The 18978-nt window shown below is 43.3% G+C and overlaps 1 long non-coding RNA gene across 1 annotated transcript in view; it reads right to left on the bottom strand.

Moving 5' to 3' along the window:
- Nucleotides 1-2693: 2693 nt before the first annotated feature.
- Nucleotides 2694-18978, bottom strand: part of LOC307207706 — a 37669-nt gene continuing 21384 nt past the window's right edge. The window contains exon 5 of the long non-coding RNA XR_013834772.1: nucleotides 2694-2896. This is a non-coding gene — a long non-coding RNA (uncharacterized lncRNA). The remainder of the gene's footprint in view (nucleotides 2897-18978) is intronic.

The raw sequence follows: 18978 nt of genomic DNA, 5'->3' as shown, positions 1-18978 counted from the left end.
AAAGTGGCAATCCCAATACAAGCTTAGTATTCCATTGAACATGGATGTCTCTATTTTCATTGGAGAAATGCTGGAGGGTGTGGCATGATGAAACATAGTTGGAGGGTATGACACAATGAAACCTATGTGTACTGGGTAGATTTACCATTTCTTAGACAAGGTAGAAGGAGGAGAAAATGACAATTTTCCCCTGAAAGCTGTTTTTATTTCTCTAGATTTTGCAATTGTTGTTGTTAAGTCATTTAGTCATGTCCGACTCTTTATGACCCCATGGACCAGAGCACGCAAGAAACTCCTGTCTTCCACTGCCTTCCACAGTTTGGTCATACTCATGCTGGTAGCTTCGAGAATACTGTCCAACCATCTCGTCCTCTGTCATCCCCTTCTCCTTGTGCCCTCCATCTTTTCCAACATCAGGGTCTTTTCCAGGGAGTCTTCTCTTCTCATGAGGTGGCCAAAGTATTGGAGCCTCAGCTTCAGGATCTGTCCTTCCAGTCAGCACTCAGGGCTGATTTCCTTAAGAATGGATAGGTTTGATCTTCTTGCTGTCCATGGGACTCTCAAGAGTCTCCTCCAGCATCATAATTCAAAAGCATCAATTCTTCAGTGATCAGCCTTCTTTATGGTCCAGCTCTCACTTCCATACATCACTACAGGGAAACCATAGCTTTAACTATATGGACCTTTGTTGGCAAGGTGATGTTTCTGCTTTTTAAGATGCTGTCTAGGTTTGTCATTGCTTTTCTCCCAAGAAGCAGGCGTCTTTTAATTTTGTGACTGCTGTCACCATCTGCAGTTATAATGGAGCCCAAGAAAGTAAAATCTCTCACTGCCTCCATTTCTTCCCCTTCTATTTGCCAGGAGGTGATGGGACCAGTGACTATGATCTTTGTTTTTTTGATGTTGAGCTTCAGACCATATTTTGCAATAGCATTATGTTTAACCCAAAATGAAATTAGTTGCATCTTAAACAGTTGCAACCACCCCTGAGACCTAAGGGTGAAGGGCAGGTAATGATACTTATAATGTTGATATGACTATTACTGTATATCTTTAGTACATGAGAGATGAAACTGTGTCTCTCCAGGTCTTACTGTACTCCAACTCCCATCAGCCCCAGCCAGCATGGCCAACAGTCAGGACTGATGGGAGTCGTGATCTGTCAACATCTGGTGGGCACCAGGTTCCATCTGCCTGCTTTAGAGTAAGAGCAGTGATGCTTGACAGCTGTTTACAACTGCAAGTTGCCTTTGTTTCACAATGATTTCAAAAATAATAATAGTATATAGCAATAACATATGCAATTACTTTATACAAATTGAGCAATTGGCTTTAGAAATCCAGTCCTAGTCAGGAGCAATCTATCCTCTTTAATTTCTTCCCTGTTATGCCAAACATCAGAGTGCATTGTCAGAAAAGTTTAGATAAAATGAAGAGACGTTGCGATGAGCACGCTGGATGTCAGCATGGTTCATAACATGTTTGCAAGTGATCAAAAATTATCGGCTTTTCTCTAATGCCTCAAGATAAAAACAAATGATTTCCCTGTGTCTGCTATGCAATTTATCCTGCTGTCTGCCAAAATATATTTTTTGGCAATGGCTGGAAGAAGGAAAATTGAAAACTGTTTTGGAAAATATGAATAGAGCAGGAAGGACAAAATCTTAAACACGGCATTGTTGATAGATTTTGTTTCTCCAAACTGGAAAAAGGCGACCCTGTTCTGACTGAAGGCAAATGCATTAGGAAGCTTAATACAGTTCTACAAACTGTGTTCTTGACACATGAAAGATACCCATCTTCAGCTGAGAGCACGGGGACAAATGGCAGTTTCTAGAATGCACAGGAAATCAATACAAGGACAGTGATACACAATTTTTTATATATCAGTATAGATATAACAACAGGTGAGGACATTCTCTTTACTGCAGGCAATCTGTGACCTCCCATCAGTCTGAACCTGGTCAACAGGGATGATGGAAGTTGCACTCCCAGCAGCACCTGGAAGGCTGCAGTTTCCCCCACCCTTGTTTTACTGCATTACCCAAGTAAGGAACATAGAAAGCTGCTTTGTACCAAGTGAAACTATTGGTAAATCAGGATTAGTATTGTCTACACATTGACTGATAGTGGCAATCCAGGGTTTCCAATAGGTAAGGTAAAGGTAAAGGTACCCCTGCCCGTACGGGCCAGTCTTGACAGACTCTGGGGTTGTGCTCCCATCTCACTTAAGAGGCCAGGGGCCAGCGCTGTCCGGAGACACTTCCGGGTCACGTGGCCAGCGTGACATCGCTGCTCTGGCCAGAGCCAGAGCCAGAGCCAGAGCCAGAGCCAGAGCCAGAGCCAGAGCCAGAGCCAGAGCCAGAGCCGCACACGGAAACGCCGTTTACCTTCCCACTGGTAAGCGGTCCCTATTTATCTACTTGCACCTGGAGGTGCTTTCGAACTGCTAGGTTGGCAGGCGCTGGGACCGAGCAGCGGGAGCGCACCCCGCCGCAGGTATTCGAACCGCCGACCTTTCGATCGGCAAGCCCTAGGCGCTGAGGCTTTAACCCACAGCGCCACCTGCATCCCTTCCAATAGGAGACTTCGTTAATTGACACAGAAATTGAAAATGTATATGAATTAATGAAGGTTTAAAATTGATAATGGCTAAATGTGTGTTGCTCACTTTGGGGTTTATCCACAGTTGTTTTCTAAAGGACTCTGAGCTCCTTAATGAATAACTGTTGGTTGTTTTCTGTTACTCTAAACTGTTATAACCTTAGATCAGGTAACTAAGGTATTGAGTTGCAAATCCGTCATCTTGGAAGGGTGGTGGCTGTAGAAGGATGTAAATGAAGTTCTCCAGAAAGGAGAGTAAAAAGGCTAAGGGCAATGGAGGCTGGAATGCAGGCTGTGGAGAGAGAGAGAGAGAGAAAGAGAGAGAGAGAGAGAGAGAGAGAGAGAGAGAGAGAGAGAGAGACCTTTGTTTATATGTCTGTTCGGATTATTTCATATTTTGTAAGATGCCACCCCTGTACCGGACAGCACAATACATTGCATGGATATTTCGGCTCTGTCTATGATGCTTATGTTTTGTTTTGAAGAATTCTGCCAGTAAAAGTTTGAATAATATATTTAAGGGCCTGGACAATGAGTCATTTCCAAAAGGAGGCAGTTCTTATGCTTCCAGTTGCTTTGAACTGTGCAATATTAATTTCTACAAAAGACTTGCCAAGTCTGACTTAGAGATGGTGGTGCTTGAACTTGAACCTAGAGCTTTTGATGTGCAAATCATGTGCTCTATCGTGGAAATATGATTCTACCTCACCTGTTGACTGTGCCAGTCCCAGGTGTTTTTTTGTGTGGGTGAGAGCAGTTGGTATGTTCATTCTTGGAAAAGGCAAGAGCTAGTGAGCAAGAAGCCAGAAGCAGCTCCTCCTCGGGTTATCATATTTCAAAAAGTAAAAACCAGGACACCCCAAAAGATATTGAGCTAATGGCAGCCCTACCTCCTCCTCTTTTTGCATGGTTTTGTTTTCCAGAAAAAACCCAGAATACATATAAATACATCAAAACTAATGGTCCCTTTCTGAAATCCAAATCTTGATTGCTCAGCCAAGGCCATCACCATTCAATAGCACAATGAAAAAAGGAGATAAAACACAGTCCGCTATAAATATCCAATATATATCCAGTATCTTTACAGTTAACCCCCCCCCCCATAATACTCATTACAGAAGTGTCTAAAACAGCATCTCACACCTGTGTTCTACCTGCATGACCAGTGGCAGTGAATACTGCTTGCTGTAAATCCCAAGTGCAGAGAGCACTGCTGTGACATTTAGGTAGTACCTATGGACTTCCCACAGGCATCTGATTGGCCACTGTGTGAACAGCACACTGAACTATATAGACCTTTGGCCGCATAGCCAGCTCAAGACATTTTGCTGCCCGAGGTGAAGGACAAAACTACACTGGAGGCCTTCCACTGCACTGGAGGGCAGCAGGTTAGCACAGAGGGTACAGCGCACACCACATGGCACTCACAACTGCATTCCCTCCCCGCACCTCACCATCTGCCACCTGAGGCAGCTGCCTCATTTTGCCTCATCACAAGGCCAGCCCTATTGGGCCTGACCCAGCAAGGCTGTGTGTGTGTGTGTGTGTGTGTGTGTGTGTGTGTGTGTGTGTATTATTCAACCCTGCTATTGGGCATTATCCAGCCTCTTTCATTTTTCTAAACTGTTCTGGCAATCAATCAACAGGGAATCAGCCCATTCTTATTCTTCTTTTGACAGAAAAAGTAACACCAAAAAAACTATCTGGATCAAATATGGTTGTCTGGGTCTGATTTTTCAGAAATATACCTGTGCACCCTCTCCTATCCAATGCCTATTGTCCCACAATCCTTTTCCAAACTGCCTTCCACACTGCAAAAAACAGTTTCTGCCTTCACAACACTTCTTCCATTGTTGAATTATTGGCCTGGAGACCTCCATGGAAGTGGCACCCCCAACATTTTAGTCTAACTCTCCCCCCCCCACACTTTTTTGCCAGCACAAATACCTCTCTGGACAGACATCTTCCTTTTCAGAATACCTCCTCCACCCACCCAATAAAGAGATTAATTTTAGCCAGGGGGTAAAGACTTAATACCCCCCTTCCCCGATTTCCACAACACACTGTTGTTAAGTGCTTATTACCTGTTTTGCATACCACGAACCCTTTCAACAAATTGCTTCCACACTACACTCTTAACTTTTGGAGGGAAATTTTCAAAGTCCAAGGGTTAAGAAATTTAAACGTTTAAAGAGTCATGAAATGGACCGTTTCCGCTTCCCATCTGGCTTTTATCAATTTTAAGTCAGTTTCAGAAGTACTGCTACACAATCAAAACATACAATCTCCCTTAGTCGGATAATTCAATTTTATAAATGAATTACTTATGTGCCTATAAGTAAATGCATTCCTATGCAGGGAGATATTGACTGCTGTCAATGAAATAATCAAGTCCAGGGAGGGGTGGGGGAGCTATCCCTAGAAGTGGTCTGAGCTCCAGAGGGCTCATAGTATGCTAGCCTTGGGTCCAAAGGAGGGTAAAGGGAGAATTCACATCTGTATTTAAAACAAAACAAAACAAAACAAAACAAAACAAAACAAAAACCCACGTCTTTACAAGCAAGAAACCCTGGCAGGCCTCAAATTACTACTGCTTATTGACGGAACCAAATGCCTTCCCTACAGGGCTGAGTTATGGGCGATGGAAATCTTGCTTGCTAATAGGTTCAAAATTGTTTCAAATTTGGCCATGACCCAGTCAAAGTTAAGCACGTTCAAGGTGCTTATTAAGAACTCATGTGGATCTTTTCTGCAGGAACCTCCCTGCCTATGATGGTGGCTGTGTGTCCTACTTTGTAGAAGGCAGGTGTTTATTGGAAGAGCTGTCATTGGACTGTCTTCTCTTTGGAAGGCTATGCAGTCAAAGTCTGGGTTAAAGATATAGAGTTATAAGGAGGGTGAGCAGGAGGAGGGGCCTTGAAGTTGCCCATCAACCATGGTTTCCTGGATGGCAGACTAAGAAGGCACACAGACCATCGTCTCCTCTGCAAGGATGAAATGTACTGTACTTCTGTTCAAATGACGGTGATTGTTTTAGAAATTTGCATCCATAAATGATGTATTATACTTCTATTTAAATTACAGTAATTATTTCTAAATTTACAACCCTACAGACTATTTATTTATTTATACATACCCTGACTTTTCCCCTGATGGGACTCAAGGCAACATACAGATAAAAAATAAGGACTGCTAAAAACAGAAGAATCAGTCATTAAAATGCTATTAAACATTGATAGAATTCAAATTACAGACATATAAAATCTGCTTTAAACATACCAGTAATTACAATAAAAACAGCACGACACCAGCCCTTTAATGAAAAGCACTCAGTTCTTCAAAGCCTGTTGGAACAAGAGCTTCACCTGCCGGCAAAAGGACAGCAAGGAGGAAGCCAGTCTAGCTTCCCTAGGAAGCAAGTTCCAAAATCTGGGAGAAGTCCCTTGGCAAATTTAGTGAAAAGCAGCATCCTGTTCATTGGCAGTGTGTTCCCAATGCTAATGTTGTTTTGCAGTGCCTAGCCTAATACAGCTGAAAGGGTCAGCTGCTCCTGTCCATGCCACTGCCAGTCCAACCAACACAGCTGCTAGGGTCAGCCCTATCATTAGGCAGAATGAGGCAGCTATCTCAGGTGGCTGATGCTGGGGAATGGGAGTGGTGGCAAGGTGTTGGAGAACAAAGGTGTCTGTGCCACCTCATCTGCCTGTCATCTCCTAAGACAGCAGGTTGCCCTTAGGTGCAGTGGGCAATGCCATCCCTGCATCAGGGTGGAAGTGAGATTAAATTGCCACCCTTTTAAAAGTTTTTGCTTACATATCAAACCTGAATTGCAACTTCACCCGGTGGGATAGATCAGATCCACAGAAAGGTGTGCTCGATAGAGAAAAGAGACTGAACTACATAATGGGAAGTCTCTGAGTCTAAGGAACTGAGGTGGATAGTGGATGAGAGATGAAGTTCTAGGCCTAATGGACAAAATAAAGGTAAAGGGACCCCTGACCATTAGGTCTAGTCGTGGCCGACTCTGGGGTTGCAGAGCTCATCTCGCTTTATTGGCCAAGGGAGCCGGAGTACAGCTTCCGGGTCATGTGGCCAGCATGACTAAGCTGCTTCTGGCAAACCAGAGCAGCGCACGGAAACGCCGTTTATCTTCCTGCCAGAGCAGTACCTATTTATCTACTTGCACTCTGACGTGCTTTCGAACTGCTAGGTTGGCAGGAGCAGGGACCGAGCTACAGGAGCTCACCCCGTCGTGGGGATTCGAACCGCCGACCTTCTGATTGGCAAGTCCTAGGCTCTGTGGTTTAACCCACAGCGCCACCCGTGTCCCTAATGGACAAAATAAAGGCTGACAAATATCTGAACCCAGATGGTGTCCACCTGAGAGTTCTCAAGCAACTCAAATGAGAAATTGCTTGTTTTCTATGTAACTTGTTCCTCGGATCAGCCTCCAGGATTGGAAGATTGGAAGGTAGCCAATGGAGCACCCATTTTTTTTTTTTTTTTAAACTGGTCCAGGGGGCATCCTGGAAATTACAGATTAACATGTCCTGGGAAAACTGGAGGAAAGTTGGTAACTTTGGGCCAATCAGGATTCCTAAATGTGAGGAAAACCTCTATTGCAATTATTAATATTGTGCATATGGAAGTAATAGGATGCATAACAACTACTCTTCTTGAAATAAACATTGTCCAGTCCAAAAATATGGTTCCAAAGCTTTACTAACAGAACTTGTTCTAAAACAGACACTCAAAACATTAAAGTTGCATCCAAATAGTTGCATAATATCTCGTGCTTCTCCAAGCACAGGTACAGCATCTTAGATATAGGGAAGTACTTCATCCAGAGCTGAAAACAAAGCTCTGCCTCTGCCGCAGCCTCCATTACAGCCTAAGAATGTATTCCTAGAGAAAATCATTTGCATACCTTTCTACCCAACTGCTTCAGAAAGAGAACAATGATGAAATCACACAAAATGGAAATTTGCAACTGAATACCCCATGTGATCTAAGTTAAATACAGTGGTACCTCTGGTTGCGAACGGGATCCGTTCCGGAGGCCTGTTCACAACCTGAAAAGAACGCAACCTGCGTCTGCGCATGTGCAGGTTGCAATTCACTGCTTCTGCGCATGCGCGTGACGTCATTTTGGGTGTCTGCGCATGCGCGAGCAGCGAAACCCGGAAGTAACCATTTCCGGTACTTCCGGGTCGCTGTGGGACACAACCTGAAAATGCGCAACCTGAAGCAAACGTAACATGAGGTATTACTGTACATCACGAGAGCTGGCAGAGATACATTCTAAGTTAATTATCAGCTGTTAAGCACTCAGCTGGTCTTGCTTAGCTTCAGTGGAATTATCCAATGTTAAACCTTTAGCAGAAGAAGAAGAAGAAGAAGAGTTTGGATTTGATATCCCGCCTTTCACTCCCTTTAAGGAGTCTCAAAGTGGCTAACAATCTCCTTTCCCTTCCTCCCCCACAACAAACACTCTGTGAGGTGAGTGGGGCTGAGAGACTTCAAAGAAGTGTGACTGGCCCAAGGTCACCCAGCAGCTGCATGTGGAGGAGCAGAGACACGAACCCGGTTCCCCAGATTATGAGACTACTGCTCTTAACCACTACACCGCACTGGTGTTACTTTCCATAGTAACCACAGAGTAACCACAGAGTTACTTTCCATTTCAATATACAATTAGGGCTTGTTACACGTAGGGCTTGTTAAATATAATTGTTTAATTGTATATTGTTTTCAATTAAACAATATACAATTAAACAATTATATTTAACAAGCCCTACGTGTATGTAGTCTGGCCAATCAGGGTTTCTCATCACAAGGAAGACTCCTATGTGCATACAGTTTGGCCAGTAAGGATTCCCAGTCCTACACATGTACAGCCACCCTCAGTACCTGTTCATCCAGACCAACCATGCAGCAGAGGGTGTGGTGATCTGTGGGGACACGTCCCTTATACTTTTGGTGTTATGGAATTGGAATTGGGCGATTCCTCCCTATGCATTCTTCTAAGCATAGAGGAAGTAGTTTGAACCTAGGTTCCCTGCTCCGAAAACAAAAGCCTCATAATTAAATTTATTATTTTATTTATTTTATTTCTTTACTGCTCTTCATCCAAGGATCACAGGGTGGTTTACAATATAAAAACACAAAAATTCATAGCATAGTAACAAATGAAAACAATACCCCACCCACCCACCCATTTTGAAAAACCATGCCTTGCATTTTTGTTTTTCCACCATCCTGTAGAACAACGTTCACCAAACATCACCCCAGATGATTTGGGCAACAAGTCTCATCAAACCCACCCAGCAGGGCCATTGTAGTCCAAACCATCTGGAGAGGGCATCTGTACAATATCTGCATTCCCTAAATATGATTAGAGCACAATAGAATTGTAGAATTGAGGAGCTGGAAGGGACCCTGAGGGTCATCTAGTCCAACCCCCAGCAATGCAGGAATCTCAACTGAAGCATTCATGACAGATGGCCATCCCACAATCTGTGTTGATGCAGAGACCTAGGTTCACATATTCAGAGACAGGGGCCATATAGGTGAGGGGGAAAGGGAGCTCTTACATTTCCATTTGTTGCTCCACCCACTTCTGCCTCTGGCCCTGACTACCATTGGCATGTGGCCCTGGGAGGGTTGCTCAGAAGGGAATGTGGCCCTTGTGCCGAAAACTTTTCCCATCCCCAATCTACAGGATTTTCTTTGCAATCTTCCCAACAAATTGTGCTCCTGAGGTCACATCTATCTTCCACACCTCAAAGATAACAGCCAGTAATGACCAACCCAACTTTCAGTTTCATAGTAGGGTTGCTTCTGTGTGAGTTGGGCCTATGTACACATTAAGGGCCCCATCAAATCTAGAACCAGCCCTACTGTGACTGGTGGTAATAGTTTTGCCAGCATGTTTGCACAAATTTCCCTGTTCAGAAAAGCCTTTTGGTGTTTGAGAAGCACCCGCCCTGTAAGAGCTAATAGACCATCTTGGGAAATTCCACTTATGGGACCATGCCATAGAGAATATTGTTATGAATTCAAGTGTTAAAATTTAACCATGTCTTCTAATTCTTGGAATCGCCAGGCTGGCCTCCTGGTGAGGTGATAGCCTGGATGACGAGCCATTATGGGGGAACAAAAGAGGCTGTGTACGAGATGGAAAGTGGGGGGTGGGGGGGGCTCCTTTCCTCAACAGACAAAGCCAGAGTTTAGAATCAAAAGCTGCACTGAAGTGAGATAGAGGGGAAAGCAGCAAGTGGAGAGAAAGGGCAATGTTTGATTTCAGTTTGAATCCAGGGTTGCTGCTGTGGAAGAAACAAGACCCTTTTAGGGTGTCAATGCTTGTGAGCCCCTCCATCATAGACTCAGGTTGTATATATGTGTAAATAAAGCACATATCATAAAGACGCCTCAGTCTCCGATATCCCTCATTCTAAAAAGGAAACATGAACCCTGGGTAAGTGCCTGGAACTCTTGGAATCTTGTACCGCTCCAAGATTGGGATGATGTGCAACAAATCATAGGGCAGCGACTTGGAAATGGATATTTTCTGCTATTGCCTCTGGATTGGGGAATGCTATTCTCTCTGCCATTTAACAACTCTCAGTTGCTTCAGACATCTTGTGAAGACTTACTATTTGCCTAGGCTTTTCCTGACCTGGGTTTACATGTTTACATCCCTTTATGTGTTTTTATACTCCTGTTTTACTGGTTTGAGGTTATCTTTTTGTTTTAATTCTTTGATGATACATTGTATGGTTTTTATATAATACTATACACAACTTGGAGGTTATTGAAATATTAAGCGGTTCATAAAAAGCCTTTAAATAAGTAAGTAGTAAATGTTCTAGAAAGAAAACAATATAAATCCTATTCAGCAACTTTGACAGGTTTTGAGGTGCTTTTGTGAGGTGCTTACATTTCAGGACTACTGGGACAGGGTTGGTTGTGGGCAGGGGAAACAACATCTAGAATAATAAATCTGTACCGTTATTCGGGCCCTAAAAAGGGTGGGGGTTGATAAGCTTCTCTGCAGTCAGCTCTTCGCAAAGTTCAGGAGGTCCCTCTTTCCATGGGGGAAGTGCTTTAATCAAGATTACACCCCCCCTTGAAGTAATTGGAGCTCTTCCTGAGTTTTCCTCCACTTTCCTTTAGGATGAAATTATCAAATTTCCATGGCAATTAAATGGAAAAGTTTGAACATATGGATCCCTTCGTACAATAGATGGCATGAAGCAAGTGAAATTAAGTAGAAAGAATATGGAGGGCATCCCCAGGAAGGATTTCCACCACTGAAACATCAACCTGTTCTAAATCTGCGATTATCAAAGCCACTTCACATGCATTTCCATCTATCAGTTCTAATCTTTTGTCACTAGCTAAACAAACTCCAACTGAAATGTTGGACGATGATCACAAACTTGCAGAGGGGAATGAATTAATTAGGCAATTAAGAGGAAAGCAAATAGCCTGCACATTAATGTTAGCCAGACTGAAATAATTTTCTGCCTTTCCAGGATGGCTATATTTCTAGGTGGGACAGATTAGGGGCCCTGAAGCAACTGCAATTTTGGGGAGTCCCTGGGGTGTGACAATCTCCCTGCCTTTCCGTAATATAGGCATATTTTATGCAAAACTCACAACCATTAAAGGAATCTTATTGAAGCGCCTTTCACTTGCCAGCCAGGTAATAATGTGAAATGTGAAATGAAATAATGTCTGCACAGCTTCCTTTAATCTGTGCTTAACACGTCAAATGCATCTCTGTGGCTTCCCTTGAGGTCTGCTGGACTTCGCTGATCAACGCTGAAGTACACTGCGCAGTGATTTAATAAGAGCTAAGTAAGAGTCCTGCTGGATCACACCAAAGGCCAATCTGGTACAGCAGCCTGTCCTCACAGTGGCTGATCAGATGACTACTTGGGGAAGCCCATAGCAGAACCTGAGCACAGCAGCCCTCTTTCAACTTGTGACACAGAACATTAGCAGCCACTGATGGCCATATCCTTCATGAAGTACACTGAGTAGTCCTGGATCAGTCACCATCCTTTGGCTTAACATATTTTGTGAGGATAAAATGGGGGAAGGGGAGGAGACTGTGAATGCCTTCTTGGCCTGCTTTGAGGAAAGGTGGGATAAACATGTAATAAGTTAATAACAATGCAACTCAATGCATGCTTACTTGGAAGAAAGTCATAATGTTCAACGTGGCTTTCTTCCAAGTGAGGTCTGTGCAGGATTGAAGCCTAACATCCCATCTCCTTGAAACCCAGTATCTCTGTATCTGCAGGAGTAGGAGAGTTCAGTGTGCATTGACCACAGAACTTTACACTAGTAACCTTGCAACAAAAAGAAGAGAAATAATGGCAAACCTCAAACTAATATATTTTCATACATCGCAAGATACATTTATATGGAGCAGAGCTCCTGGCTGTGACCATGTAACACCACCACCACTATTATTATTAAAATTTGTATAGCTCTCTATACCCATAGATGTCAGGGTGGTTCACAACATAAAATTATAATATAAAAAACACAAAATGCATAATAAAATAGTTAAATAACTGCACTGCTTGCACCTGACAATCCATTTAAAAGGAACAAGTTCTGCCCACTCCACTTAAAGGTTGAGCAGAATAGGAGCTACTGACACATCTAACTACCCTCCCAATTAAAAACCATAAGCCTGGGTAAATAAGAATGCTTTTGTCTGGCACCTAAAAACAGACAGTGATGGTCCCAAGCAGAGTATTTCTGGGCAGAATACTCCCAAATGGAGTGCCACCACTGAAAAGTCATGGGACTCAGCGATATTAGTAAAAATAAAACATTGTAAAGGCGTTATAACACGGTGACACCTGATGGCACTGTAGAGCTGAAATCAGAACTCTATAAAATTTTCCATTGTGAGCTTTAAAACTGTTTTCCCCCAGAGCGTTTCCGGAGCCTTTTTTTAAAATAGCTGTGTAGATGCAGCCCTGTTCTTTGCCACCATCCTCCACACTTCCCTACTAGGGGGATAAATGCAGGGATGCAATTCAAAGCAGTGAATCCAGAATTTTAAGAATGAAATTCAAAGTGACCTTGGTAGAATAGAAAACTACGCTGAAACTAAAATGAATGAAATTCAAGAGAGAGAAGTGTAAAGTCCTGCACTTACACAACAACAACAACAACAACAACAAATCAAACATACAAGTTTAATGCTTGGATATTAGGATTGTAGTGGTCCACGAGCACAACATGAGTTAACAGTGTGATGCAGCTGCAAGCTAAAGCAATTTTAGATTGCGTCCTTAGAGCTACTGCTTCCAAGTCACGGAAGTAATAATTTCAGTTTAGTCTGCATCTGAAGTACTGTGGGCATTTTTGGTTGTCACATTTTAAGAAGGACATAGACAAATTGGAATGTGTTCAGAGGAGAACACCAAAGATATTTGGGGTATGGAAAACAAGTTCCATGAGGAAAGTTTGAAAGAACTGGGTATGTTTAGCCTGCAGAAGAGAAAACTGAGAGGGAACACGATCACATTCTTCAAGTACCTGAAGGGCTGGCACATAGGAGAGGGCAACAGACTTGGTTCCTTCTGCCTCAAAGGGCAGAACTAGATCAAATGGGTTTAAGCTGAAAGAGGGCAGATTTAGGCTGAACACTTGGAGAAATTATAAGAGCCGCTCAGCAATGGAACCAATAACCTGGTGGCAGAGTGTCCCTCATTTGAGACCTTCCTTTAGGAGCTGAACCACCCTGTATTGAGGACTCTCTAGCTCAAGATTTTTGGAATCAAGCAGGGGGATGGAATAGATGGCCTTAGAAGACCCCTTCCAACTCTGTGATCCTATGACTCCAAGTGCATGAGATCATTTCACTCGACTCTGAACATAAATCTGGCCCAGATGTGTAAAGAAGAGAAAAAGAAAGGCAGCATTTCTCTGGCAGCCGTAGCGTGAGTGTCCTTGTGGCTGAAGAACCCTCGGAATCCCTTAGTAATTAGTTGGAACGAGATGACCTGGGAAGTTCCAGTGATGAAGTGCATCCTGATACATCTCAGTCAACAATTTAAATGCAGCAGCTGGATTATGATGTTGAGAACTTGCTGTTACAGGTAAGCCAACTCAAAAATGTTTGGTTTTTTTAAGTTGATTAAAGTAATTGTGTCACTGCCATCAGCCTTGCAGCTGAGAGCTGGCTAATTAACTATCTTAGTAATCAGATGGGAAGACAAACCAACACAAGCTTCAAATCTTGCTGGAACCGTGGGAACAAAGCAATGGCTAAACTACAGCATCTGGAGATTCTCTTTGGTAAAGTTTTCTTGTTGAAGAAGTTAAGTTTCACTGCCTGCACAAGACTGTGCGCTTGAATTTAGGATGCAGCTGCATCACTTGGGACATATAAATTTACACACTGTGGCCTCCATAATCTGAAATTTTGGCTGTGATATCAGTAACTGCCATGCTTTTTTAAAAAATGCATCTGTTGTCTGCTTGTTGTGGACCAGAAAACATTTATTGTCTCATATGCCTCTGTCAACAAGCACTACCTAGACTTGGGATAGCTGCACTATTACGATGCTAGAATGTATGTTCCTTGGGGCATGACCCATCGAGTCTTTTTAAAATGTATGCAAAAGTTACTTTGTAAAGGTGCTATAGAAATAGAGGAAATGGTCCTCCAATATAGGGATGGGAGAGAAATCCGATACAGTGCACACTTAAAGGCAAACCTTCCTAATTCTCACTCTCTGAAACAAACGGAACATAGCCATCCCTCAATGTTTGCACCTCTCTGAATTTTGCAATTTTCCAGCCAAGTAATGTGTCACAAAAATGCATATACTAGGATAAAGTGTGCATACATATGCACATATTAATGAAAATAAAATACAAAAAGGGAAATAAAAAGGTTTAAAAAATGATCTGCCCCCCCCCCAAAATCACACTACAAATACCAATGAATTTTCATAAGGACTTTTTAGTGTTATCCCATTTAGCCCCCAAGTACTCACGGCACCATAAAGAAGGCCTATATGTGGCCTTTTTAGATCTTAAGGCTGCTTTTGATTCAGTCGATAGGGGGCTGTTATGGTCCAAACTGGAGTCATTGGGCCTAGATCCTAGGTTACTTTGCCTGATTAAAAAGCTTTATTCAAATAATACCTGTCGTATAAGAATAACCCCGGGGGACGAGGTGTCAGACCCTGTTGTTATAGATAGAGGTGTGAAACAGGGCTTTGTTCTTGCTCCCTCTCTTTTTAATTTTGCTCTAGCTCTCCTAATACTGCAGTACCTTCCACCCAGTGGTGGAAGAAGGGGGTGCCAGTGGTGCCGGTCACCCCAGGTGTCATCACTAAAGGAGGGGGGGTGACAAAACTACAAAAAATTGGGCTCACAAAACTTTTTAGCTCACTCAACAAACAGAACGGAATGTGACTGGCACTGGGCGCCACACCGCGGGGGCCAGCACTTACCATGGGGCCTACAGCATGCCTGAGCCACGCATCTCCCCTGGGAGTGATGTGGCGGCTTGGGCACCTGCAGGCTCTGCGCTGCCTGAAACGGCAGCGTGGGGCTTGCGTCTACCCACCGCCCTCCCTCAGCCACCCCACAGCTGAGGGGGAGGTGGCGGAGAGGCCCCATGCAGTGCATCCTGCCCCCATGGGTGGCTCACCCCGCCCCTGGCTGCAGGACGCATGTGTCGCACAGGGCACCTGAGCGGCTAGCTATGCCGCTGTTTCCCCATGCCTTACTCTCTAGGCCTCCCAAGTCTTTCTCAATGAAAACACAAACTTGTCGTGCCACTATTGCACTGAAAACATTTTCCCAATCCTGGAGTCTTAAGGTTAGTTTCCGTGTTCACACAGATTCAAAAGTCTCAAAACACTGTCCTTGGATGCCTTTGCAGCAGACATCAAAGGCTCAGAGCTGCAACTTTGGCTCAGGCAGAAAGGCCTGAAATGCTCCAGGCTCCAGGAACTTTGCCCAGGAGAGAAATCACTGTTATATCATGCCATTTTCTGTGGCAGATGGTGGTAGGATCAACAAACAATAGCAACAGAATTAGAAAATATTTAGCAGCTAAGTCCTTGATGCAGTTGTTTCTATATTTGCATCCCTGAAAAGCAAGCTCCTTTGGTACAGGTTTAAAAATGGAATTAAGTCAACAATCTTAGGTTGCAGTCCTATGCTCACCTTTTCCCAGGTCCTATTCAGCTCATTGGGGCCTATATAGGATTGCAGTCCACATATCTGGGAGTAGACACCATTGACTATAGTGGGGTTTACTTTTGTGTACACATGTATAGGATCGAACTGCTAGCCTCGGTATGGACATTGATCGAACTGCTATCTTCGGTATGGACATTCGGTATGGACATTGACTTATTTGCTTTTTTCTGTCACAATTCTATGCATGACTATGCAAGTTGCACTGTGTTCAATGGTACTTACTCCCAGGAGAGCACATGTAGAACTGCAGAATATTAGCTGGTTATGTAAATACAGTCAAAACTTGGTTCTCGAACTGCTCCATTGCTGAATGCTTCAGCTCCTGAACGTCGAAAATGGTCCATTTTTTTAATGTTCCTCAGAAGACGAACGTCCAATGCAGCTTCTGATAAGTGCAAGAGCCAATCAGAAGCTGCGCCTCGAAACTCGAACGTTTCAAAGTCGAACGTCCTTCCAGAATGGATTATGTTCAAGTTCCGAGGTTTGACTGCATTTTGATGCTCCTCTGAACAATCTGGCCACTGTATTCTTTTCTAGTTTTAGCCTCCAGACCAGATACAAGGGCAGCTCTGCATGAAGCATGTTACAACAATCAAGTCTTGAGGTTACCAAAGCATGGGGTGCTGTGGTCAGGCTGCTGTGGTCCACAAACAGTTGCAGCTGGTGCTACTGAAAATCACTCCTGACCACAGGAGTGTCACTTGGGCCTCTAGTGACATATATGGAGTACCCCTAGACTTGCCAAACCACACTTGTGAAACAACTCCCTTTTCCATTAAATAGTTCACATGGGCTGCCTGCACTCACACTGGTTGCTTGCTTGCCTGCCAGCCTGCCTGCCTTCCTGCCTGCCTGCCATTCTGTCATCATGCTGGAGTTGGTGTGTCCTGCTGGTGGTCATGTGAACTGCAGCATGACAACAGCCTTACAATTTTATGTATATAGGAAGATTCTCTCTCTCTCTCTCTCTCTCTCTCTCTCTCTCTCTCTGACATACATACACATTTGAGATGAAATTGAAACGAAGAGATTCTTTCACAGCCATAAACCACTGTATTTAGAGTTAGACAAATATGTCAATATCAGTTTCTCTCATTGCTTCATTTTTCCAATCTTAAATTCAGTTCTTCACATTTCTACATCACTTTGTAAAATATTTTTTTTAAAAAACCCTTAAAGTCCTCATGAAAATTCATCTATGTTTTTTGTGTGCCTTTCTCTTACTATACATATTTTATCTGCATTTTTGCCTAATATACATTTTTTTCAAAGCCATTTCCCCTGCTAAAATACTTTTTCATATATTGTTTTCATTAATATATGCATTTGTATGCACGCTTTACGAAGTTATGTGTGTGTGGGTGGGTAAAGGGCACATATAAATGTATATGTGCATTGCAAAATATAGATAAGTGTGACTATTCAAGAACAGCTGTGTTTCAGTCCACATGTTGTTTCAAAAAATGTTGATTTGGTACGTCTGTCTGGTGAACTGCATTGAATTTCTCCCCCATCCTTAGTTGTACTTATCCTGGTATCACTAAGGGAAGTGTGAACACAACCATTGTCTCTGTCATTCTTCTTCCTGTCTGTATGATTTCCACTTTCAGCACATGATGGCTATCTTCAGATGCTCCCTGGATGGCTTCCAGCTTCCCAGCCATTTTATTATATCTCACTGACCTCACCACAGTCCCTCTCTTCAGTTCCTTACTAACTTCTAATTAACATGCTCTCAGTTTCCCCCGCACTTCAAATGGAAACTTCTTGCTTAGATAAGATACCTACTGGATGGTGTTGCACATCTTTCCTGGGTCTTAATGTGTTTTGCATCAGTGACCTTTGAAGAAAAACCTTACCAGATAGACTTCCTCCTTCTCGTTTCCATTTGGAAGAGCTCAAGCAGCACCTTGATTTTCGGGAAATATCTTTTCGTTTATGTCATACCTCAAACCACAAACTGTTTCAATCAGGGTTTTGTATTATTAGCAGAGTTCGGAATAGGCAACAAATGCTTTTTAAGTCCTTGGCTTTTGCCTTTATCATCAGACATCTGAGATGGCTTAGAGTGGAGTCCCCCCCCCCATCTCCACCCCCCCCCCCCCCCGCTTCTCCTTCTGTTTATCTCCAAGCTAAGCCTCAGGCTGCATAATTTAACAGTAACATTATCACCCCAGAGTTGATGCAAAAATAAAAATAAAAAATTGTTTAAAGGATAGGGTCAGCAAGAAGACGATGACAGTCTCTTTCTTCTGAAGACTTCATTCCCCATTCCTGAAGATGGTCTTTCCTCACCTCCCCAGTGGTAAACTGTGGGAGAAGCATTCACAGTTCTCTTTGTGTATACCAGGGTGTTGTCAATATGCACATGCACCCACAGAGGCCTTCCCTACCTGTAGGGTTCTCTCCTGCTGATATTAAGTTTGAAAGAAGCCTTCTGTTGGAGCCAATAAACTAGGTGTGTGTGTGTGTGTGTGTGTGTGTGGTTTTGCAGATGTCCTCTGTTTGAAGACCTCAAGTGAGGGAGAGCTCACAGTGGTCCTTGGTAACTGATTCCATTGTCAAACTGCTCTTACTGTCAGGAACCAGTATTCAGCTAAATAAAACTCAATTATTAGTGCTAGCATGATAGCATTTCCCCCCACTCCTCTGCCCATGGGCACACCACCCCCAAATCTGCTCCAGGGGGCTGAGGGGACCCCCAGAAGAGATTTAGAGATGAGTGCAGCGGAGGAGGAGAGGGGAGGATGTTCCACTGTGCAATGAGAAATCATTGCACTGTTGTTGAACATAATCCAATATATTTCTCCCAATATTCTATCAAAATATATCCTCCTATAAATTAAGCCTATTCTAGTACTGCTTTCTGGAGAGGCAGAGAAGGAGGACTGCATCCAACTAAGTTATACCAAGAGAAGACCTGTTGAAATTTATGGGCTTGCTAATGATGCTCATTAATTTCAGTAGATCTCCTTTGAGCATGACTAACATAGGATACAACCCCAAGTCTTTGCCCCTTATTATGTGACAGCCCTTCAGGTATATCTTCCCCCACTCAGTCTACCTGCTAGAAATTCTGAATCCTCCTCAACAGCATCACCACCTGAGCTTCAGAAATTGCCT

Source organism: Podarcis cretensis (assembly GCF_951804945.1).
Source record: "Podarcis cretensis genome assembly, chromosome: Z".
In the NCBI taxonomy this organism is placed as follows: domain Eukaryota; kingdom Metazoa; phylum Chordata; class Lepidosauria; order Squamata; family Lacertidae; genus Podarcis; species Podarcis cretensis.
The sequence above is the reverse complement of the archived record's forward strand: the minus strand, read 5'-3'. Positions and strand labels throughout refer to the sequence as shown.